The 19039-nt window shown below is 45.3% G+C and overlaps 1 protein-coding gene and 1 non-coding gene across 9 annotated transcripts in view; one reads left to right on the top strand and one right to left on the bottom strand.

Moving 5' to 3' along the window:
* The window catches only part of ank2b (ankyrin 2b, neuronal), an 876340-nt gene that overhangs the window by 641379 nt on the left and 215922 nt on the right, over positions 1-19039 (bottom strand). The window lies entirely within an intron of this gene.
* LOC144501942 (U2 spliceosomal RNA) lies at positions 5954-6153 on the top strand. The gene has a single exon (XR_013499224.1). It is a non-coding gene; the product is annotated as a U2 spliceosomal RNA (small nuclear RNA).

Here is a 19039-nt window from a genome sequence, read left to right as displayed (position 1 = left end):
GCACCATGACTTCACAAAACCAAAGGCCTACCATAACAGAGCCCTTACTAAGCAAGGATTACAGCAAGCCTTATGCTGTAACATAAATATGTATGTAACTGACGAAATGCAAGCAAGAATCATCACGGTTTATCCTTCCTAAACTATTTTTTAAAACTTATATTTGTTCATGGGATGTGGGCATCGTTAACTCGGCCAGCATTTATTGTTCATTCCGAATTGTCCTTGAGAAGGTGTTGGTGAGCTGCCTTCTTGAACTGCTGCAGTCCACGTGTTGGAGGGATACCCACAGTGCTGTTAGGGAGGGAGTTCCAGGATTTTGATCCAGCAACAGTGAAGGAAAGGTAATATAGTTTCAAGTCACGATGATGTGGGACTTGAAGGGAAAAGTGCAGCTGATGGTGTTCCTAAGCATCTACTGTCTTGCCCTTCTAGGTAATAGAGGTCACAGGTTTGGACAGTGATGTTGAAGGATGACATTAGATGATTACAGAGTTTATTTTTTCATTGCTTGGCTACTTGACAAAATCCAGTCTATTACATCCAACCCCAACCCAATTACTCAGAAGTAAAGTTCCTCAGAGTCATAGGCCTGAATTTTCATTCCCAGGTCAGGACAATTTCCATCCCCACAAACCCAATCCAGGAAAAGTATCCAGGAAAATCGAATATTAAATCTGGTGGCACAGGTAAAAATGGGAGTTGTGATGAGAGATTCTGGAAAGAGGTCAAAGGCTGCTGAGTATGGAAACAGTCTGGGCGCAAGGCTGGCTTTGGTGCACTGGCACTGTGTCGAGGCAATGAAAATGAATAATACAACAAAACACAACCCTGCAGGTCTCACCCCTCAACCCTGCCACACCCACTCCCCAGTCCCTGTCCATGCCAACTAATGCTACCACATGACCCCACGCACCCCTCCATGGCCCTTCATAGCCCCAATGTCAACCTTGCCACTCCACCACTTCTCATGGTCCTTTATAGTCCTATGTCAACTCATGCCAAACCTGCTCCCAACCGTACCACTCTCAAATGGCACATAACTACTCCTAAAGGGCACCTTACCATTCCCAAAGGTATGCAGAGACAATAATAAAGGGTATCCTACGTCTCCAAAGAACTTTAGCAGCTTGAGATCTTCACCTACCAAGCTTAAAGTGTACACATTGAGAATAGAAAGAAATAGAAACCCTACAGTGCAGAAGGAGGCCATTCAGCCCATCGAGTCTGCACCGACCACAATCCCACCCAGGCCCTACCCCGACATATTTTACCCGCTAATCCCTCTAACCTACGCATCCCAGGACTCTAAGGGGCAATTTTTTTAACCTAGCCAATCAACCTAACCCGCACATCTTTGGACTGTGGGAGGAAACCGGAGCACCCGGAGGAAACCCACGCAGACACGAGGAGAATGTGCAAACTCCACACAGACAGTGACCCGAGCCGGGAATCGAACCCAGGACCCTGGAGCTGTGAAGCAGCAGTGCTAACCACTGTGCTACCGTACATTGCGGGCGGAATTCTCCCACGTGCGACTAAGTCCGATGGCAGGGGCAGGGAAGGGAATGTTTTCCACTGCAAAGGGCAACAGGAAACCACGCCATATCTTTTGTCCCTGGTATAATTAATTATACATCTTCTGTGGCAGGCAGGCTTATCTAGGTGCCACATTTAAAAGATACTCAACATCACTGATCCATCATTGAGGAAGGAAGATGGTTCTCCAGGAACACATTGAGGCTAGAAGGTGGACCTCCTTGATATCACTGAAGCTGGAAATTCCACCTAATAGATGCTCCCCCACCCACTGCTCTGGTATTCCAAGGCCCAGTGTCACTGGAGACCTATGTTCCTAACTCTGGAGGCAGCCCCGAAGACCCGCCTTCTGCACACCATGTTGTTTCATGTTCTGGACCAGGATGTTTTCCTGCTAGCGTCATGGAGAATATGGTGTGGGGGAAAAAGCTACGATCAGGCCTTCATCTGCATCCCATTAGCGGGATGCAAATCAGTTTCATGCCAGCCACCTGTGGGGTTTCCGATCTGCCATGGCCGGCACTATAAGAAGATCCCACGGGAAATTCACACTAGCGCACAACTGATTTTTGGGTCTCCCCCCCACATATCTCTTTCATCTCTTGCTAAGATCTTAAATCAGTGTCTCCTCGTCCTTCTATCATCAGCATCTCTACCTTATCTACACCTGTCATAATCTTGAAGACCAATATCGAATCTCTGCTCAATCTACTTTGCTCCAAGTACAACCCCAGCCTTTCCAAACTAACCATGCAACTGAAACTCCTTATCCTTGGAACCATTCTGGCAAATCTCCTCTCAAGGACCTTCATATCTTTCCAAAGTGTAGTGATCAGAACCAGATGTAAAACTCTAGTTGGGACCTAACAGAGCTTTGTAAAAGGTTCAGAATTACTTCCCTCCCTTTGTAATCAAATAGATTCCAAATGCTTTGCTAACCACTCTGAACTTCATAAGAAAAATGGAAAGATTCTAGTGGGCCCTATACTCAGAACTAAAAGACAGCATGAGCAAATTGACCAGCTTTTTCTTGTTCCGTTCTGCCACGATTCTTATAGAAAAATAAACTTGTCTTTGTGCAGGACATGTCCAGTCTGAATATGAGAAGCAGCATGAGTACAAAAAGGAGCATGAGCGCCCTGGGACACACCCAGCAGAGCGTGGGCTCATTGGGGGCGGAGCATGGACGTGTTGGAGCTATGGCAGCAAACAAGATGAACAACAAATTCCAAAGTTTGCATGGTTTCACTCTTTATTCAAAATAATCTTTATTATAAAAATGTGATCCTCTTAGGTTGTTGCAAGATTGTGCAAGCTAACGGCTCTACTTTACCATAACTAAAATTATCAATGACAAAAGACCATGGGCACATTTAGCTTTATGCAGATTACAGTCCTTTCCATATTAACCCCTTTCTATATGGTCCTTATAATACACTTGGAGTTTCTAGCAGATGTATGTCATATCTCGCCCCACTGAAACATTTCTCAGCTGAGAAATCCCTGCTTTGAAGTTTCTGACTTCTCCTGCTACTGCTGAAACAAACCACTAGAGTGAGCATAGGGCCCAAATATGGCAAATTAGTAACATCACAACAAAATGCATCTGTCACAAATGCACATTTTTACAGCAATGGATTGGAAACAAAATTTATTCACACTTAGAATTTTTCAGCAAAATCAAGCTGTTCAGTTATTTCAAGTCATAAAAATCACACAGCATGATTTAAAGAATAGTTATTTGGTGTCCTGAGCAACATTTTTCCTTCAACCAATATAGAAACAAATAGATTAACTAATCGTTCATCTCATAGTATTTTCTCGGCCTTTCGGCTAAGATCAAGTGTAGTATGGACAGGATGCTGCACTTGGTTGAGGTCATTAGGTTACATTTAAGCTTCATTTGAAGCAACTTTTAAAAGCGGCATCTCGGCCTTTTGGCTAAGATGCAAATGAGATCAAGCCTTGGAGGAGGAGGACTTGCACCTACTCCAATCAGCTTGGCTCATGTAGATCAGGCCCAAGACAGGAGTGGAGGCCCCGTCTTGTCAGCTTGGATCGGAAATGTCTCAACTTGTTGAGACTCTGAATTGGACTTGATTTGATTGAATTGGAATTAAAAAGAAATTTGTGATGTATATAGTTTAAGTACTGAAATGTAATTAATGTAATGTCGTGTTGTACTGTAAAAATGATTCTTTTTTTGCACTGTTTGTAATTTTTGGATCTGTCGTTTTGCAATGGTTTATTTGAGAGTTTGTTTTTAATGAATAACGTATATTTTTGAAATTAAAAAAAAATTTGTGATTCCTTAAGGTCATCGCCAACCGGGTCAAGTCTGCTCTGGGGTCAGTGATCCATCCTGATCAAACCTGTGCTGTACCCAGCAGGAAGATCTCTGATAGCCTCGCGCTACTCAGGGATACAACTGCCTATGTGCAGGACAAGCAGGTGGATACCTGCCTCATCAGCCTAGACCAGGAGAAGGCGTTTGACAGAATATCGCACAGCTACATGATGGATGTGCTCTCCAAAATGGGCTTTGGGGAGGGAATCCACAATTGGATCCAACTGCTCTACACAGACATCAGTAGCGCAGTTTCAATCAACAGATAGCTTTCGAATCAGGTCTGGAGTCAGGCAGGACTGCCCTCTCTCCTCCGTCCTTTTTGTGTGTTGCATTGAACCCTTTGCCGAGGCCCTCAGAAGTGAACCAGGCATCAAAGGGGTTACAATCCCAGGCAGCGGAAGCACGCAGGTCAAAGCCTCCCTGTACATGGATGACGTGGCTGTCTTCTGCTCGTCTGTTCGCAGGCTCCTCCAAGTCTGTGAGCAGTTCGAGCTGGCCTCGGCAGCCAAAGTCAACCAGGGTAAGAGCGAGGCCATGTTCTTTGGGAACTGGGCTGACAGATCCTTTGTCCCCTTCACTGTCAGGGCAGACTACCTCAAGGTGCTGGGGATATGGTTTGAAGCGGCAGGGGCATGCGCCAAAAACTGGGAAGAGCGCATCGCCAAAGCCAGGCAAAAATTGGACTTGTGGGAGCAACGCTCCTTCTCTATCACCGGAAAAAGCCTGGTCATCCAGTGCGAGGTACTGTCCGTGTTGATGTATGTGGCGCAGGTCTGGCCTATCCCCAAATCCTGCGCAGCAGCAGTGATCCAGGCCATCTTCAAATTTATCTGGAGATCAAAGATGGATCGTGTCCGGAGGGAAGCGATGCACAAATCTCCAGAGAACGGAGGGAAAAACGTTCCCAACGCCGCCCTCATCCTGATGGCCACCTTTGTGTGCGGCTGCATCAAGCTGTGTGTAGATCCTCGGTACACTAACAGCAAGTGCCACTACTTTTTGAGGTTCTACCTGTCCCAAGTGTTGCAGAGGATGGGTCTGGCCACACTGCCACGGAACGCTCCAAGTAGTTGGACCGTACCACAGCACCTGTCCTTCGTGGAGAAAGTTTTCCGGAAACACACCTTTGACCACATGGCGATCAAGCAGTGGTCAGCACGTAATGTCCTTGAGGCCCTGAGAGAAAAGGAGATGGCGGATCCTGTTGGATGGTTCCCTGAGCAGACTGTCAGTGTCATCTGGCAGAATGCCTCATCACCAGAACTCACAAACAAGCACCAAGACCTGGCTTGGCTGGTGGTGAGAAGGGCACTCCCCGTCAGATCCTTTGTGCACGCTCGAGGTCTCAACATCACCGCACGCTGCCCTCGAAGCGGCTGCGGGGGTGATGAGACGGTCGCACACCTCTTTGTGGAATGTGCCTTTGCAAAGAAGGTCTGGAGTGAGATGCAGTGGTATTTGTCGAGGTTCGTCCCGAGCAGCTCGGTGACGCAGGACTCTGATCTACAGGCTGTTTCCGGGGACGCACACCGAGACAAATATCAACTGCTGCTGAAGGGTCATCAACTCGGTGAAGGACACACTTTGGTCCGCCTGAAACTTGCTGATCTTCCAGTTGAAAGATTTGTCCTCGACCGAGTGTTGCAGACTGGCACATTCCAAGGTCCAGGACTACGTGCTGCGGGACGCGCTCAAGCTTGGGGCAGCCGCCGCAAAGGCACAATGGGGAAAGGCCACCGTGTAAAGCCTTTCAACCGAGGCAGACCGAGGGCCCGGTAACTGCAGAACGCCCTCGGCCTGCGTAACTGTGTGCTTATCCGAAAAACAAAAAGCACACAGTAAAATCTGATGTATGTATATAGTTCAAGTACTGAAATGTAATTAATGTAATGTCGTGTACATAAGCATAGTATTGTACTGTAAAAATGATTCTTGTTTTGCACTGTTTGTAATTTTTGGATCTGTCGTTTTGCAATGGTTTATTTGAGAGTTTTTTTAATGAATTGAATAAAGTATATTTTTGAAATAAAAAAAAATTTGTGATTCCTTAAAAAAAAAATTGTGATTCCTTCTCGGCCTTTTGGCTAAGATCAAGTGTAGTATCGACATGCTGTACTTGGCTGAAGTCATTAGTTTACATTTTAGCTTCATTTGAAGCAATTTTTAAAAGTGGCATCTCGGACTTTTGGCTAAGATGGAAATGAGATCAAGCCTTGCAGGAGGTGCAATGCCTACTCCAATCAGCTTGGATCATGTAGATCAAACCCAAGACAGGAGGTGAGAGCCCTATCTTGTCAGCTTGGATCGGGAATGTCTCACTTGTTGAGACTCTGAATTGGACTTGATTTGATTGAATTGGATTTTAAAAAATTGTGATTCCTTGTAATGTGCACAAGACTCCACATTCACCTAGAGAGCAGCAATCACTCATTTTCAAAAATTGAACAGGGTTTTCTTGTTCCATTCTTCCCCAAGTTTCTGATAGAAAAATAAACTAGTGCTTATACAGCAGCATATCATGATGCCCTCAAATAACCACTCCTCTCCTCAAAAACCAATCCTTGACCTTATTACCCTTACAAATTGCCATCTAATCTCCAACCTCACATCTTCCGCCAAAGTCCTTGGATATGCTGTTGTCTCCCAAACCTGTGTCCATCTTTCCTGAAACTCCAAGTTGGAATTCAGAGAGTCAAGTCTCCACTCCTGCCAGTGTCAAAATGGCTCTGATCAAAAGTGATTGTGACTAAGGTAAACCATCCCTCTGCATCTTTCTTGATCTGCCCACATCCTACAAGCACCAGCGTTCATTTTCACATACATGTGACAGCACCCAACTTTATGTCGCCAACAGCTCTCTGAATTCCCCCACTATGGCAAAATGATCAGAATCTCTGTAGTACAGAAGGAGGCCATTCGGCCCATCGAGTCTGTACCGACCACTATCCCACCCTGTAACTCCATACATTTACCCTGCTAATCCCCCTGACACTGGGGTCAATTTATCATGGCCAATCAACCTAACCCACACATCTGTGGACTGTGGGAGGAAACCGGAGCACCTGGAGGAAACCCGTGCAGATACGGGGAGAATGTGCAAACACCACACAGACAGTGACCCATGCAGGGAATTGAACCTGGGTCCCTGGTGCTGTGAGGCAGCAGTGCTAACCACTGTGACACCGTGCCATCCCTTGCTTATCCTGACGTCCAGTAGTGGATGAGCAGAAATTTCCTCTGATTAAACACTGGAAAAACTCAAATCACTGTTTGACTCCAAACTCCGTTCTCTCGTTACCAAGTTTAAACCTCTCCCTTGCAACAATCCAAGACCAAATCATTCTGTTTGCAACTCTGAAGTCATATCTAACCCTGAAAGGATTTTCCACCCACATATTTGTGCCATCACTAAAATGGCACATTTCCACCTCCAGAACAGCACTCGACATTACCCCCCGTCTCAGCTCATCTGCTGCCACAATAATCATTCATTCCTTGGTTACATCGAGATTTGACGATTCCAGCCCATTCCTGGTTGGTTCTCTATATTCTACCTTCAATAAACCAGAAGTCATCCAAAACTCTGCTACCTGTGTCTTAATTCACACCAAGCTCCGTTCACCTATCACCCCTGCATCACTCATCTACATTGGTTCCTGATCAAGCAATGTCTTGATTTTCAAATTCTTATCCTTGCTTATAAATCCCTCCATGGCCTCATCATGCACCCACCCCCCTCTCAGTAACCTCCTCCAGCCCCACAACCCTCTGTGGTATCTGTGCTCATCTAATTCTGACCTCTTAAGCATCTTCAATTTTAATTACTCCACCTTTATTGACCTCACCTTCAGTAGCCGAGGACCTAAGCTCTGGAATTCCCTCCTTACACCTCACCATCTCACTTTCTTACTTTAAAGCATACCTTAAAATGTAACTATTTGACCAAGCCTCTGGTCAGTGGACTCAGTATCTCCTAATCTGGCTCAGTGTCTGAATTTCTTTTATAATGCTCCTGTGAAGCACCTTGTGATGTCTTATCATATAAAGGCAATATATAAATATAAGTTGTTGTGGTATGTCAAGTGCTTTAAGGCATCCCAAACAATGTGGTGACATTGGGCGGCACGGTAGCACAGTGGTTAGCACTGCTGCTTCACAGCTCCAGGGACCTGGGTTCGATTCCCTGCTTGGGTCACTGTCTGTGTGGAGTTTGCACATTCTCCTCGTGTCTGCGTGGGTTTCCTCCGGGTGCTCCGGTTTCCTCCCACAGTCCAAAGATGTGCGGGTTAGGTTGATTGGCCATGCTAAATTGCCCCTTAGTGTCCTGAGATGCGTAGGTTGGAGGGATTAGTGGGTAAAATATGTAGGGATATGGGGGTAGGGCCTGGGTGGGATTGTGGTCGGTGCAGACTCGATGGGCCGAATGGCCTCTTTCTGTACTGTAGGGTTTCTATGATTTCTATGATTTCATTTTTATATGAATATGTTTTTTTCCTTCTAACTCAGTTAAATATGCATTTTATGAAATAATACATAAACAAACCAAATAAATAGTGCTTGATGAATCTTTTCACAAATTACAGTGCTTAACATAGACTGCAATAAGAAAGTCTGATTGGCTTTTTCAAATAATATAAGTATTTGGAGGGACTTCCATTGGAGAGTAACTAGTAAAGGTACAGAGTTAGATGCCAGACTTTCAAAATGCAACCACACCAAACTTTTATCAAAGAGGTCACATTCACTTGAGATGAGGTTTCACAACAGGAGTCAGGGTTGGGAAAAAGAGTTCTAGCCAGGCTTCTGGATTGTCTAAGAATATGTCTATTTTTCCGAAAAGAGATTCCCCGCTGAAAAGCCAAGTTGATTCACAGGGATTGATCTGGGACAGAATCAGACATTACAGGGTTGTCAATGGGGTAAGATGTTAGGTGGAAAACACTCCAGCTCCTCCTGGCCCAGAAGCAGAGTTGTAATGGTCCTTGTTGGATGGATCCAGTCCTTCTTTTCTCCTCCTTTTACCTGCTGAATTTTGTAAGAACTCCCACCCACCTGACGAAGGAACAGCCTGTGCCGAAAGGAAGTGGCTTTTGCTACCAAATAAACCTGTTGGACTTTAACCTGGTGTTGTTAGACTTCTCAGTGAATTTTGTAAGCCCAGGGAAATCGAGCCAACGAAAATAGAAACCCTGTAAAAGTGGAGGCATGCAACCTCCTGCCAAGGTTTGAATGAGTGACTGGCCTTCCGAAACCAAAACAATCACCTGTCCCTTATTCCACCTTCATTAAAACTGGGAGTGGGCTGGTTTTAAGCAAGTAGTGTTCCTGTTCCAGCCTTTATTTTACATTTTAACCTCCTATTTTAACCAAATCTGCCCATTATTAGGGGTTAAAATTACACCTACAGTACTCCCAAGTCACAATCAGATCAGTCGATTGCAGAAGCAGACCCTAACAGAATTTATTTAGCAAGAGGATCTATCCTGGATAATTGACTGAAATCTTACCTTATCCACGCTCCCAAAGTTATTTTTTAAAATCAAGCATGGTGCTGTGTGGAATGTTATGCAATTTTATACTGTTTCGTTAACAGATAACAGCTGCACAATCGCTCACATATTTATGCTGATTTTGTTCCAAGAAAAAAGATTTCGAACAATGTATACAATGGGAGTACTTCATTCACTAAAGAGCGCAAAAAGACCACCGACATCTCAATGGGCTTTATTATGAAATAATTTGAAATGCAGTCACTGTTGTAATGCAGCCAACATGACAACCAATTTGCACACAGCAAACTCACACAAACAGTAATAATAATGACCAAATAGTCAGTTTTTGTGCTGTTGATTGAGACATAAACATTGGCCAGGTTACCAGGGATAACCTCCTTGTACATCTTCAAAATACTCCCACGGGATCTTTCATAACCACCAAAACAGGCAAACTGGGCCCTGGTTAAATGACTCATCCAAAAGACAGCACCTCCACCAGTGCTGCACTCCCTCAATATGGCACTGGAATGTCCACCCTCATTTGATTTGCTTTATTATTGTCACATGTATTAGTATACAGTGAAAAGTATTGTTCCTTGCACGCTAAACAGACAAAGCATACTGTATATTGAGAAGGAAAGGAGAGAGTGCAGAAAGTAGTGTTGCAGTCATAGCTAGGGTGTAGAGAAAGATCAATTTAATATGAGGTAGGTCCATTCAAAAGTCTGATGACAACAGGGAAGAAGCTGTTGTTGAATTGGTTGTTAAGTGACCTCAGACTTTTGTACTTTTTTTCTCCAACAGAAGAAGCTGGAAGAGAGCATGCTTGGGGTCCTTGATTATGCTGGCTGCTTTTCCGAGGTAGTGGGAAGTGTAGGCAGAGTCAATGGATGGGAGGCTGGTTTGTGTGATAGACTGGGCTTCGTTCACAATCTTCTGCAGTTTCTTGGACAGAGCAGGAGCCATACCAAGCTGTGATACAACCAGAAAGAATGCTTTTTATGGTGCATCTGTAAACCTTGGTGAGAGTCATAGCGGATATGCCAAATTTCCTTAGCCTTCTGAGAATGTAGAGGCGTTGGTGGGTTTTCTTAACTATAGCATTGGTGTGGAGGGACCAGGACAGGTTGTTGGTGAACTGGACAGCTAGAAACTTGAAGCTCTCGACCATTTCCACTTCATCCCCATTGATGTAGACGGGGCATGTCCTCCACTACGCTTCCTGAAGTCGATTACTATCTCCTTCATTTTTCTGACATTGACTAGTTCACCAGATTCTCTATCTCTTTCCTGTACCCCATCTCACCATTGTTTGAGATCCAACCCCTATCGTGGTGTCATCAGCAAAACTGAAAATTGAGTTGAATGAGCTGAGGACACAGCCTTGTGGGGCACCAGTGTTGAGGATGATAGTGAAGGAGGTGTTGTTGACTATCCTTGTTGATTGCAGACTGTGGGTTAAGAAGTCGAGGATCAAATCACAAAGGGACGAGCCGAGCCCCAGGCCCCCGGCCACGGAGTTTGGAGATGAGTTTTGTAGGAATCAGTTGAAGGCGAAGCTGTAGTCAATAAATAGGTGTCTGATGTCGGTGTCTTTGTTATCTAGGTGTTCCAGGATTGAGTGTAGGGACATGGAGATGGTGTCTGCTGTGGACCTGTTGCGGCGATAGGCAAACTGTAGTAGATCCAGGCAGTCTGGGAGGCTGGACTTGATTCATGCCATAACTGACCTTTCAAAGCACTTCATAATGATGGATGTCAGAGCCACCGGGCGATAATCATTAAGGCATGCTGCCTGGCTTTTCTTTAGTACAGGGATGATGGTTGTCTTCTTGAAGCAGATAGGGACCTCAGATTAGTGTAAAGAGAGGTTAAAGATGTCTACGAATACCCCCGCCGGCTGGCCCACACAGTATCTGAGTGCTCGTCCGGGTACCGCATCTGGGCCAGTCGCTTTCCATGGAAGGAACGCCTCCAGGGTGAAAGGTGTGCTCTCACTGATCTCTTGCTCAAAATGGGCATAGAATGCGTAGAGCTCATCAGGAAGGGGTGCATTGGTGCCAGCAATTTTACGTGACTTCATCTTGTAACCTGTTATATCATGCAGACCTTGCCATTGTCGGTGGGAGTCCGTGTGCCTCGCCTGGGACTCTAGCTTGGTCCGGTACTGTTTCTTGGCATCTTTGATAGATCTCTGTAGATCATATCCGGATTTCTTGTCGAGGTCAGGGTTGACTTGACTTGAACGCCTCAGACCTGACTTCAGCAAGCAGTGGATATCCCTCGTCATCCATGGCTTCCAGTTGGGAAACACACAGATTTGCTTCTTTGGCACATAGTCTTCTGCAAACTTATTAATGAAGTCAGTTGCTGTAGTGGCATACTCGTTCAGGTTGGTCACTAAGTTTTTAAATATTGACTAGTCCACTGACTCAAAGCAGTCCCACAGGAGATCATCCGATTCCTCAGGCCAACATTGCGCAACTTTCTTGATCAGATTCTCCCGTTTCAGTTTTTGTTTGTAAGCTGGGAGCAGGAGCACAGCCTTGTGGTCTGATTTGCCAAAGTGTGGGCGGGCAATAGAGCGGTAGGCATGTTTGATATTTGTGTAGCAGTGGTCTAGGATGTCTGGGCCTCTGGTAGAACAGGAGACATGTTGGTGGTATCTTGGTGAGACGTTCTTGAGCTTGGCCTGATTGAAGTTCCCAGCCAAGATGAACGAGGCCTTGGGATGTTTCGTCTCAAGGCTATTTGTAGTGGTATATATTTTGTCCAGCACGGTCTACACATCCGCATGGGGTGGGATGTAAACTGCCATCAGGATAACAGAGGTGAACTCCTGCGGAAGGTAGTAGGGGTGGCATTTCAGCATCAGGTATTCTAGATCCGGGGAGCAGAAACTTGTTATGGAGACTGAGATGGAGAAGGCCTCTGGCCATTGGAAAAGTGTTTGATGTGACCTAGAAGCTAAACCCCAGTCTGATGAAAATCCTGTGGTGTCAGTCAGGCTGGACATTCAGTGCGAGATGCATGGAGATGTGGCAGAGATACCAGAAAGGTTGCACATGGTGACATGACATTGGAGAAATCCATCCAGCCCTTGAACACTGTGACATCCACTCAGTAGAACACATGCTTCAAAGAAAGAACAGAGAACAAAGAACAGTACAGCACAGGAAACAGGCCCTTCAGCCCTCCAAGCCTGTGCCGCTCCTTGGTCCAACTAGACCAATCGTTTGTATCCCTCCATTCCCAGACTGTCATGGAGGATCAAACACAAATCACTGGTGTGATAGTGGGTTTGTATTTAAATTGCACTACATTGCCTCGTCTCTGAACTCTGGTGCTCAGAGCCAAGGCAGGAGGGGTTGAGGAGCCTGGAGTCATATCCAGATCCTGGTCCCTCTCAAGAAAACAGGAAGGCCAAACGGCGGAGGCTGATGAGCAGCTGATGCCATTGGGGGGCACTTCTCTGGTGGAGACAGCCTCTCCTTTGCCCCTCAGCCATTGGCATAGCTACTTTTGAATGCCATTGTTGACAGATCCCACCACTGTCAAGAAGACTTCAGCACATCGGGCAATGAGAGACTCACAGCCTCAGGCAATGAGAGGACGGCTGCCAAAGTCATCCCAGACAACGAGGTATGAGGGTCAGCAGCCTGTCTGCAGCATAGCTGGCAATGAGGGAGGAGCAACATTCCATAGCACTGAGAAAATACGCAACAAAATCAAACAGGTATCGCACCTGGGTGCATAAGGGTGTATTTTGTTAATAATTCCGATTGTTAATAATTTTGTATATGAATTCATTTTCCCACATTTTACTCAGCTGCATTTGTTTATTGATTGTGTCAGAATGTATGGAGAAGGATTCAATTGACAGTCTTATCTGATTATGTGATGATGCCCATCAAAATGTTTGACTATTTTTGGCTGTTTGAAATTGCCCAAATGAGGAACCGGTTTTCATGTCACAGGCAAGCACAAAGAATGAACCACTGGTTTTGAAGCTGATATAGTTGCGGAGACTCATCGATTGGAATTGTCACATAGACAGAGCCTCCAGAGTCTTACAGCTATCCAGACCCTCTCTGGGAGCAGCTTGTACATCTGCCTGATGCGACTCACTCTCCCCTTCCTCTGACTCCTCATCAGAGGACCATTTGTCTCTTCAACCCCTCCTCTGACAGGGGTTCCCCTGTCTGAGTGGCCAGGTTGTGTACCACACAACAGACAATGATCATGAGGGATACTCTTGCTGGGATATTGGACCAATCAACCTGATCGGTCAAGGCATCTGGACCTCATCAATGCAAGAAAGGAGTTACTGGACATGACAAAACATGACATCTGTGCAGTGATATGCTGCAGGCTGGGTGATGCAATTCTGATCTCTACAGGTGGCCTGAAATGACTCAGATGAATGCATTCAGCAGTCCTGATGCCACAGGCATCAAGTGACCACCCACACAATTGGAAACTATCTCAATAGCAAGCATGTCACAGAGGGATGTGACAGTAGCTCACGAAAGGCGACATCTCTGGAAACACGGGGCCGCATGGGGACACAGTGGTTAACACAGCTGCCTCACAGATCCAGGGGCCCGGGTTCAAGTCCTGGCTTGGGTCAGTGCGGAGTCTGCATGTTCTCCCCATGTCTGCGTGGGTTTCCTCCGGGTGCTCCAGTTTCCTCCCACAGGTCTGAAAGACGTGCTGGTTGGGTGCATTGGTCATGCTAAATTCTCCCTCAGTGTACCCGAACAAGCACCGGAGTGTGGCGACTAGGGGATTTTCACAGTAACTTCATTGCGGTGTTAATGTAAGCCTACTTGTGATACTAATAAATAAACACTGTCGCTCTGTTATCTGCAGATAAAAGATTCAGATACTGTAAACATGTTTGGTCTACATCTGACTGCCTGTTGTTTTCTCCCCTCTGCAGCCCTCGCTCCTCAGCAGCTTGGTCTCCATCCCCCTAATCATGTCGCTCCTGCCCCTGGACAACTGATCTCTTCCCTTTCCTCTCCTCCTCACTGGAGGAGCAATCTCCCAAAGAATTCACACTGTGCACAGGGGACAGTGTTTCTCAGAATCAATGGTGCAGGAGTGAAAGAGGGCAGGAGCAACAAGTTTCTGGGCACTCCACTGAGGAATACCCTGATTATGTTTAGTAGTTTGTGAACTGCAAGGATTTCCAAAAGTAGTATCTGTTAGCAGCCTCTTCTGCGAAAGTCTTCACTGCTGCCTCACAGTGCCAGGGACCGGGTTCAATTACAGCCTCGGTGTGGAGTTTGCATGTTCTCCCCATGTCTGTGTGGGTTTCCTCCAGAAGTTCTGGTTTCCTTCCACAGTCCAAAGATGTGCAGGTTAGGTTGATTAGCCATCCCAAATTGACTCTTAGTGTCAGGGGGTGAGTAGGGTAATTATGTGGGGTTGCAGGGATAGGGCCTGGGTGGGATTGGTATTGGTACAGACTCGATGGACCAAATGGCCTCCTTCTATGATTCTATGTACTCTTGAGGAACAACATACAATTTCTGTTAATTCACTGCTTATCTTCAGAATGCGAGTGCCTTGATTCCAGCTGATTTTGGTGTTCTGAAACATTAATATTTTATTTACTCTGGCCCCAGCTTAATTCATTAAACAACCGGATGTTTTGCACAGTATTCTGTAGTGGGGCAGGCCTGATAGTGAATAGTCTGCTGTTGTATCTGGGCACCATATTTAAAAGGTGCCCAACATCGCTGACTCACTATTGAAGAAAGAAGATGGACCTCCTGAAAAAAAGGACGGATGTCTGGGAGCACTTTTCAAGCTAGAAGATGGACCTCCTCAATGACACAGATTCTGAAAGATTCACTTGTAGATACTCCCCCTACCCACTGCTGTGGTGTTCCGGAGTCCAGTGTGGTTGACTGCCTCCATTTCAAACTTCGGAGGTAGCCCCAAGCATTCTTCAGGTAGGTCCCTACTTCTGCACGCCACGTTGTTCCAAATGTATTTTGGACCCACATGTCTTCTCACTGGCGTCACAGAGAATTGAGCATGAGGAGGAAGATTCCTGTCAGGCCTTCATCTGCATTCTATTAGCAGGATACAAATCAGATTTATGCCGGCCTCCAGTAAGTTTTATGATCTGCCATGGCGGGCACTAGCGGAAGACACGAAGGGAAATTCACACTGACATATGAAACCCATTTTTGCACTCTTGCCGATTTCTCAGACCCACCCCACCCGACCTGCTATTGAACACACTGGCAGGGCCATGGGAGAATTCCGCCCTTAGAAAACTGATGGGGTTAGATTTGGTGAAGCAAATTCTCAATCAATAATTGATTATTTATAAATAATTTCAAGATTACCATCCCCTATCAGGCTCGATAAGAAACTTTTGAAAACCGTTTGAAAATCCAGGTTAAACTACATTATTGGATTATCCTCATTCACTGTTTAGATTACCTTTTCTAAGGATCCTGGTAACTTTGTAAGACATGACTTAATAACTTCTTAAACTAACTTATTCAAAGTTGTAGTGATAACTCTACTTTTAAATATTCACTTAAAGCATCCTATAGAATGCCGTCAAGCCTTTTCCCAACAACTGATTTCAGGCTAACTATCAAGCAGTTGTAAGGTCTTGCACCTTTATATCAATACTGAAGCTCCATTTACTATCATCCAACACTGAGATACTATGCACCTTGGAAAAAATGTCCAAGCATTAGCTCATTTTGGTTTTACAATGACTAAAAATACATCTTCCCCCTCAATTGACTAAAGGTGCAGTATTAGACTATACAGAACAGAAGATCCCAAGACCAGTTCCTAGTCTGTGCTACATTGGTAGTCAAGGCATTACAATTATTCTCAGCTCATAGTGGGGAAAATTAAAATTAGCCCCAGTCTTGCTCCTGATTGCTATCCAGTAATTTGTGCTGGAAATAGCACATGTTAGCTAAAATACAGATTGCATTAAGTCATAATGTCCTACACACAGAATACCTTACTTATGCACATTGCTAAGACACTTGCAAAGGACAGTCACTTAAGGAGATGGATGATTGATTCAGTGAATGGGATCTTTTGCCTCCAGCACCCAAGTTTACCACTTCCACGGTTTGAATTCAGGCAGGTTCTTCTGGTTTAAGCATCCATTTTTTGAGTGGGCATTAGTTCCACTTACTAACCCCCATCTCCCAACACACTAGAGAGACTATGGGATGGAGTTAAGGAAGAGAAATGTTGCAGCAAGAAGATAGGTGCACTTGCTGTTGCAACCCTTATCAGAACATTGTGGGAAGATCTTTACTTTGCATCTAACACCATGTGTGTGTGACCTGGAAGTGTTTGATGTTGACCCTGCTACCTTAAAATGAAATATATTCCTTTTGTTTACCATGGCCTTACTTCTACATATTTTATATATCAAAAATTCACAGATTCTTTTTTCCAAACTGTGATGTCCTAGCTATATTTGGAGTTGTGGGTTTTACACAAAAAAAATGTGGTTTGCACATGTGGATTCAAAATAACCAAATCTATGGGATTACCATTGACCAGAAACTCAACTGGACTCACCACATAAACACAGTGGTTATAAGAGCAGGTCAGAGGCTAGGAATACTGCAGCGAGTAACTCACATCCCGACTCCCCAAAGCCTATCCACCATCTACAAGCACAAGTTAGAAGTGTGATGGATTACTCCCCACTTGCCTGGATGGGTGCAGCTCCAACATCACAAGAAGCTTAATACCACCCAGGACAAAGCAGCCCACTTGATTGGCACCATATCTGCAAACATCCACTCCCTCCACCACCGACACTCAGTGGCAGCAGTGTGTACTATCTACAAAATGCACTGCAGCAATTCACCAACGATCCTTAGACAGCACCTTCCAAACCCACAACCACTTCCATCTAGAAGGACAAGGGCAGCAGATACATGGGATCTCCACTCCCTGCAAGTTCCCCTCCAAGCCACTCATCGTCCTGACTTGGACATATATCACTGTTCCTTTGCAGTTGCTGGGTCAAAATTCTGGAATTCCCTTCTTAATGGCATTGTGGGTCAACCCACAGCACATGGACTGCAGTGATTAAAGAAGGGGCTCATCACCACCTTCTCAAGGACAACTAGGGATGGACAATAAATGCTGGCCAGTTAGCAATGCCCATGTCCCACGAATGAATAAAAGAAAAACAACAAATTGAATGAAGAGCTGTTTTGTGCTCTGCACAGAGTACAAAACTGTAAGTAAAACAGCAGCCTCTTTTAACATCCTAATGACATCATCATCAAATCATGTGATCAGCTCTTAAAGCACCCTGCAACCCTTTTGAATATATAACACAAACAACAATATTTTATGAAAGCCTTTTGTGACCTGAGCATTGATCCCAGCTCTCACAACGATTGCTGTTAAAATCATATCACAAGAGTGGTACACCAGATGGTGCTGCTCTAGAAATTTCAAACTGAACCAGTTAATAGGTTCTTTACCACAGCAAATACCCAAAAGCCTGTCTACCATCTACAAGACACATATCAGGAGTGCGATGGAATACCCTCCACTTGCGTGAATGAGTGCAGCTCTAACAACACTCAAGCAGCTCAACACCATCCACGACAAAGCAGTCTGCTTGATTCATCCATCGTAACATTCAACAGCAATGTGTACAGGTTCTGGACTCTTTATCCGGCATCCCAAAAGCCTGAAGGACATGGAAACCTAGTCCTGACCTGGAAACTACAATCCCATCAGGCATTGCTCTTTGTCACATCCAGCTCGCAACATGTTGATCCTCTGCTCTTTGAGTCTGGGATTAACGGTGGAAACCAGCCTGATCCATCCCTCATTCCCTCCATTTCCCGTCCCAGTTGAGTCCAGCTCAGTAGAGAAATCAGCCCAGCTTAAAGTTATTCCATTCTCCCCACCCAGGATGCAAAATTGAGAAAATCCCTATATCCAGTAAGCATCTGTTCCAGAGCTTCCTGGATATGGGATCTGGTACCAATAAGCAGCTACAAGATGCACTGCAGCAACTCACCAAGGCTCCCTTGACTGCATCTTCCAAACCCACAACTTGTACCACCTAGAAGCACAAAGACAACAGACACACTGGAACACCAACACCTGCACGTTTCCCTCCAAGCCACAAACCACCCTGACTTGGAACTATGATCGCTGTTCCTTCACTGTCGTTGGGTCAAAATCCTGGAACTGCCTTCCTAACAGCACCCAAGGTGCGCCTACCCACATGGGCAGCAGTGGTTCAAGAAGGCGGCTCAGTACCATCTTCGTGAGGGCAATTAGGAACGGGCAATAAATGCTGATCTAGACAGCAGCACCCACATCCTATGAAATGATTTTTTAAAAATTGCCTTATTGAGCATAAAATTCCCCAAAACATTCAGGGAAAAATAATAGCCATGTGGACAAAAGCCCAGCTAGGCAGCCAATTGTGTCCAGAGAACTGTACACCGGCAAGTGTCAACTTTTGCCAGAGGAGTAGAAGCAAAGTGCTGTTTTAACCCTATAAGATAGGGGATGAATTTCCACCAGGTATTGTTCATTCAGTGGAAGGGCTGCAGAAACCTTGAGAAAACCATTGTGTTTTGCAGCTACTTTGTTTAAATTACAATGGACACAA

The sequence above is a fragment of the Mustelus asterias genome, chromosome 1 (assembly GCF_964213995.1).
Source record: "Mustelus asterias chromosome 1, sMusAst1.hap1.1, whole genome shotgun sequence".
NCBI lineage: Eukaryota > Metazoa > Chordata > Chondrichthyes > Carcharhiniformes > Triakidae > Mustelus > Mustelus asterias.
The sequence above is the reverse complement of the archived record's forward strand: the minus strand, read 5'-3'. Positions and strand labels throughout refer to the sequence as shown.